Source organism: Elephantulus edwardii, unplaced genomic scaffold (assembly GCF_000299155.1).
Source record: "Elephantulus edwardii isolate Elephantulus edwardi_28Jun2011 unplaced genomic scaffold, EleEdw1.0 scaffold00093, whole genome shotgun sequence".
Lineage (NCBI taxonomy): Eukaryota > Metazoa > Chordata > Mammalia > Macroscelidea > Macroscelididae > Elephantulus > Elephantulus edwardii.
The window spans coordinates 10,225,535-10,232,628 of record NW_006399843.1 but is presented as its reverse complement, the minus strand read 5'-3'; positions in this window follow the sequence as shown (position 1 = coordinate 10,232,628).

Below are 7,094 nucleotides of genomic sequence, written 5' to 3'. Positions count from 1 at the left end.
AACAAATCCTGTGCAGAATTCCCTGGTTCTCCCTCCATAAATATCCCCAACCCTCTCTGACCTCCTGGGGGCTGCCCCACAGGCCTGCCTGGTCCTGTCTCCCTGGCCAAGGAGTACCTACCCTTCCCCATACCACCATCCCTCACCTGGGCTTCACTCTGCCGGGAGCTAATGTGGCGGGTGACTCCTGGGAGTGGCATCTCTTCTGGCTGCCTATTATCCGACCTTTATTTTAGGAATTTCTCGAAAATCTTAATGAGGGCCAGAAACTGCCTCACTTTAAAGATGCTAAAAATGCCAGTCTCTTGTGTTCCACTATACATGAGGCAGGTGGATTCTGCCCTGTCATATTTTAATCTCCACAAATGCCTTCTTGTTGTTGTTGTTAAATGCTGTCAAGTCGTAGATGACTCATAGCAACCCTTTGAATGAAAGACCTGAGCACTGTTCATAGCGTTTCCGGAGACAAGCCATTTCGGAAGGGGGCGCCACTCTTGCTTCCAAGCTTTTTTTAATTGGGGAGCTCCACCAACACTGTCCACCATGGGTAACCATTACCACATTTGGCACATCAGTGTCACAGTGTTTAGCATCACAGCAACCACAAGTTGCCTCTGTACAGCAATGCACAGACCAGTACTATACGACTTAGAAGAATGTTTGATAAAAACAATTTAAACCAGGCCTGAGGGTTGCAGATTAAAATCACCCACCTTGGGTTTGGTAGCATAACTCTCTGTCCACTAGGCCAAAGCAGCTCTCTCTATGTTGTTGTTGTTGTTGTTATTGTTGTTAAGTGCCGTTGAGTTGTAGATGACTCATAGCGACCCTATGAACAAAAGACCTGACACAAATGGCTTACATACATGAAAAAATCCAGAAGCCTAAGAAACACACTCTTTAGGGTCTTTCCCAAAAGGATGAAATTACCCATTCTACTTCGTCCATTTATACAGTACATATGTGGAAATTTTGAGTTAGTGTTTTACTCTTGCTTTTATTTTCAATTTGAAAGCAGTTACTGTTCTATTTAACTGACCAGATTACAAAAAAAACCCAATCATGTTTGACATTTTCGTTCTTTCTTCTAACAAGTCTGTTTATCCGGTCTTCCCAGATGCCAGCATCTCCACCTTTTACAAAATGGGTGGTCTTTTTCTTCCTTCCACCTCCTGGAGAAGAGAATTTGAAGGGCCACAAGAAGTTGTTTGCTTCTTTGAAGTGTTTGCCAACAGTATAGATCTCGTGAATCAGTTCCTCTATACAGATGATGCCACATTTGCCAAGAGATCATGCAATCAAAGTGCTGTCTGTCAGAGCAGTTTGTTTCTTGCTGATTTTGCCATAACCACACTTATAGATCAGTTCATTGACAAACTTAGGTTTGGGTACCCTGGTGCAATAGATGGTCCCACAATCCTCAGCCTGTTAATTGAAGCTTTGTAGAGTTTAGCAAAGGTGTCATTAAAGATCTGGCAAAGGTAAAGGAGTTTAACACCTTACGAACCTTTGGGCTCACACCATGGATACTTCTGATCCCGATGGCAAATACCAGTTTGGATTCTGCAGATACATAGAAGTTGCCAGTTTTCCTTGCCATTCGAGCCATTCAAATCTCAGTTCTGTGCATCTGTCTATATTCTTTGTAATAGTGCTTAGCCTTTTCATAGATAAGCTTCCATCTTGCCTTTGGAAGCATCTTTTGGGCTAACTTCTTTCTCAGGAGCTTGACCCTTAATTCTGCGGAATTTCTTTGCTATTTCTTAGTGGTTTCTGGCACTACAGGATCCTTCTTTTTCTTCTCCACATCGGTCTCCATAATTCCAGGCAGTTAGGAAATTGTTAGTTAGGCACCATTGAGTTGAGCACAATTCATAGCGACCATATGAACAAAGAATCTGAACCCTGTTCTATCCTGCGCCATCCTCACATTCCTGACACACAAGAGCCTACCCATTGCAGCAGTCACCATAATAATCCATCTAGTTGAGGGTCTTCCTCACCTTCCCCAGCCCTCCACCCTTCACAGCCTCAAGCCCTTCTCTAAGGAATAGCCCCTCCTAGTAATATGTTCAAAGTATGTGAAGGGAAGCCTCATAATTCTTGCCTCCAAAGAGCACTCCGGCTGCACCATCTCAAAGACATAACTGTTCGTTCTCTTGGCCGTCCATGGGATACTCAGTGTTCATCTCCAACACCACAGCTCAAGGGCGTCAATTCTTTTTCTGTCATTCCTATTCACTGTCTAGGTCTCAGATGCATAGGTAGTAATCAGAAAGATTATGGCCTGAATCAAACACACCTTAGTCCTCAAATTGACATCACTGTTGTTGTTATTGTTTTTAAGTGTGTTGAATGGAGTACAACTCATAGCGACACTATGAACTAAAGATCTGAACCTAGTCCTGTCCTGCACCATCCTCAACACTTTTTGACACACAAGAAGGGCCCATTGCAGTAGTCACCTTGTCAATTCAACTGGTCTTCCTCTCCTTCTCTGACCCGCCACCCTTTTCCAACGTCATTTCTCTCTCCAAAGCATAGCACCTCGTAGCAATATGTCCAAAGTATGTGAAGGGAAGCCTCATCACTCTTGACTACAAAGAGCACTCTGGCTGCACCTCTCCAAGACATATCTATTCATTCTCTTGGCCGCCCATGTGATGTTCAGTATTCTCCAACAACATGGCTCACAGGCATTAATTCTTTTTCTGTCAACTTTATTCATTGTCCAGCTCTCAGTTGCGTAGTTAGCAATTGGAAAGACCATGGCCTGAATCAGATGCACGTTAGTCCTCAAACTGACATCACTACTCCCCAATAATTTGGAAAGATCCCTAACTGCAGATTTTCCCAGTACAATGTGTCTCCTATTTCCTGATTGCTCATTCAAAGGGTGTTAATTATGGATGCAAGCAAGATGAAGCTGTTGACAGTTTTAATCTCCTCTCAATGCATCATGACACTGCTATTGGCCCAGTGATAAGAATCTTCATTTTCCTGACATTGAGATGCAATCCACACTGAAGGCTCCATTTCTTGATCTTCTGCAACAAGTGCTTCAAGCCCTCCTCACTTTCAGCAAGCAAGGTTATGTCATCTGCATAACACAGGTTATTGATGAGTCTCCTTCCAATTCTAATGCCACAATCTTCCTCCTAGAGTCCAGCTTCTTGGATACTTTGCGCAACATACAGATTGAATAGGTATGGAGAGAGAATACAGCCCTGACACACTCCCTTTCCAATTCCAAACCATGCAATGCTCCCCTGCTCTGTTCGTACAACAGCCTTCTGCTCCAGGTACATGTTCCACACGAGCATAATCAAGTGCTCTGGGACTCCCATTCTTCTAAATGTCAGCACTTGTCATGATCCACACAGGCAAACGCCTTTCATAGTCAATAAAACACAAAAAGACATTCTTCTAGTATCCCTTACTTTCAGCCAGGATCCATCTAACTTAACTTTTTAAAACCAGAAATAATATTCACCAGAGCTTCGTCAGGCTTCACCTGACCAGACTGAAGCTCTCACTTAGCGTGCTCAGGAGAACTGGAGCATAAGGGGCTCTCTGGACTCCCATACACCCCATGGCTACATCTCCTAAGGGCTTCCCCAGAGCCCAGAACCATTTCTAGCCCAACCCTCCCAGGTCATCTGTGACTTCCCTGATGACCTGGAGATAATAGGCTTCACTGTGAGATAAATTGGCACCCTGAAAAGAGCACAGGCCAGTGCCAATATGGGGAGGCCTACCTCTACAGCAGGTCTGCCCCTGACCCCCTCCAATGTTCAAAGGTCAGAGTTGTCTGAGAACGTCAGAGGGGTCAGTACCCCAGAGGTCTCTGGGGTATGGACGGTGCTGATTCAGCAGAGAAAACACAACAGGGGAATGTCAGAGCACCAGCACTCCTCATGTACCCAGAGGACCTTGCTGTTGTTAGGGTCTGTCATAGCCCGATCAAAAGCAGCTCCTGGACGCTGTGTTCTGCCCTTATCACAGGACACGCTGTGTCCCCAGGAGGAGGAGCCCAGGCTGTGGCACACTTTGGAAGAGAAACAACAAGCTAAACGTTATCTCAGGACCTTTGTATCTGAGAGCATGAGCGTTGGGGCGGTGGATACTTTGTTGTGTAAAGGAGTTGTCTAAGTAGTCCAGAAAAATGTGGTCATGAAAGAAGAGGGATTCAAGATGCTGGTCTGAGATGGTGGATTAGTGAACAGGGTGGCTGAAGACCTAGAATCTACAATCACTAAGTCACAGGATGTTAGCATGGGAGGGAACCACCCAGTCTCTTGGTATCATTCCTTTGTCATCATCTCTAGGTGATTATAAAAGTTGTCAAAAAAAGTGGGCTCCTGTTCCCCTTCATCTCAATGCCCCTGATCAGCATGAAGCAGTGAGAGAGTCTTTGCCCCTGCTCCCAAATGGGGAACCCACAAATAAAAAAGACAATATATTTGGGGATGGGAGGGGAGGAAAGGGAATCATATATTTAAAAAAAATTAAATACCATCAATATCCCCTCAACCAAAGTTTTCATTTTTTTTTTTAATTTTACTTACATCCACAATAAATTTCTGTGGTAGCGGCAATTAAAAACCAAAAGGCATGTTGCATCTGGGAAATCTGCTGCCAACATTCTAAAGAGTAAGGATGCAAGTTTAAAGACTAAGGTGCACTTGAGCAAAGTCAGGTATTTTGGTATTTTCAATGCTTTCTACACATCTGAAAGTTGGACAATGATAAAACATCTGAAAGTTGGACGATGATAAAGAAGGTCAGAGAAGAATCAATGTCTTAGAATTGGCAAAGAGTATTGTATGGACTGTCAAAAGAATAAACAAATCTGTCTTGAAGGAAGTGTAACCAGGGTATTCCTTAAAGCCAAGGATGGCAAAACTTTGTCTCATTTACTTGGGGCATTTTGTCAGGAGGAACCAAACCTGGAGGTGGTCATCATGCAGGGAAAGGCAGAGGATCAGGGATGAGAGTAAAACCCTCAACAAGACGGACTGATGCAGTGAATACGGCAATGAGCTCGAGCATGACAGATTGTGAAGACGGTGCCGTGCAGGGCAAGTTTCAGATCTGTTGTTCACAGGGCCACTGTAAGTCACAGTGGGCTCGATGGCACCTAACAACAGCGGCCTCCTGAGACCAGGCACCCCGTTTGTTTATACTGGTTTACTTATAAAGTTAATAGACCCTGTTTTCACACCGGATCTTTCCCATTTCCTTTATCCATCAAATTCTGCGACCCTATGATTAACACCTCTCCCCCACCTCCTCACCCCTCTGTTCCCACCCTCACTCACTTGGATCCTCAACATTTTCTACAATAATGATCTTATACAGCACTTGCCCTTATGGGACTAAGTTTGTTCAATTAGCATAATACTTTCCAGTCCCTCCCAAGTTAGGTAGTGGTTTACAAAATCATTGCTCCTTCGTGCTACACAGTATTCCATAGTGTGATTGTACCATAATTTCTCAATTCACTTGATTGTGGTTGGGCATTTGGACCATTTCCATATTCTTGTGATGATGAATAATGTTGCTTTGAACATTGGTGTACAAGTCTCCATTTGTGCCTCAGTTCAGGTCCTTGGAGAAGGACATCATGCTTGGGAAGGTGGAGGGACAGCGCAGAGTTGGACAGTGACCAAGGAGGATAGAAGGAGAATTGATGCCTTTGAGCTGTGGTGCTGGAGAAAAGTATTGAAAATACCATGGACTGCTAGGAAAACAAACAGATTCATCCTGGAAAGGGTTAAACCGGGTGGCTCCTTGGAGGCAAGGATTCTGAGGCTCTGTCTAACATACTTTGGACATGTTGTGAGGAGAGACCGGGAGAAGGACATCATGCTTGGGAGGGTGGAGGGCCAGTACAGGAGGGAAAGGCCCTCTGTGAGGTGGATTGATTCAGTGACTGGGATAATCGGGATAGGAGTGTCAGAGACAGTGCACTTGGCACAGGACAGAGCGGAGTCTAGGGCTGTTGTACATAGGGTCGCTATGAGTCGCAAGCGACTCGACGGCACATAACAACAACAACAACATATTCCAAGCAGTGGAATAGCTGGGGTATATGGAATTTCTATGTCCAGCTCTTTGAGGAAATGCCAAACTGCCTTCTAGAATGGTTGTACCATTTTACAATCTGACCAACAATGTGTAAGAGTTCCTATCTCACCATATCTTTTCCAGCATTTATTACTTGCTGTCCTGTTAAACTTTGCCACTGCTACTAGAGCAAGATGGTATCTCACTGTGGTTTTAACAGGTTTTATTTATGTTAGTTCTTTTGTTGACAGGTCCTTGGAGAGGGAATTCATGCTTGGTAGGGTGGAGGGACAGCGCAGAAGGGGAAGGCCCCCTATGAGGTGGATTGATTCAGTGACTGGGGTAATCAGGACGGGTGTATTGGAGACGGTGCGATTGGCACAGGACAGAGCAGAGTTTAGGGATGCTGTACACAGGGTCTCTATGAGTTGCAAGCGACTTGACGGCACATAACAACAGCAACAACAACAGTAAAAACTTTTGTTGAAAATATATGTGGAAGAAAGATGAGCAATCTTCTCTAATGTGATCTACTGCCTCTGAAAACCTGACAGAGGGTCAGCTTTGGGTTAGTTCTGAGGCAACCGCAAACAACAACAAACAACAAACACAGAAAAACACACACCAGCTCAGTAATTTCTGTATGTACCATTTAGAGACACTGAATTGCGCAACCATTCTCATTCTTCTTTTTTGAGTTGTTCCTTCTTTATTAATAGCCATTCACTGTCATCTAGGTTTCCTGAATAATCCTTCAAGCTGCTACTGTCAATTTGCTTCCCTATAGATAGTTCTTAAAATAGCAGAGTGTTTATGATAGTTAGTACCAGCCAAGCAAAATGTTTGTTTTCAAGATGAATTCAGGTGATACTTTTGGTTTAAAGATTACTTCAGGACAAAGTTTTCAGGGATTCACCCAACCTTCATGGTCCAAGAAGTCAAGAGGTCATAAGAATGTGAAACTTCCTAGGACTAAAACCAAGGACTATAAACTTCATTCAAGAAAAGTTTGAAAGAACTTTAGT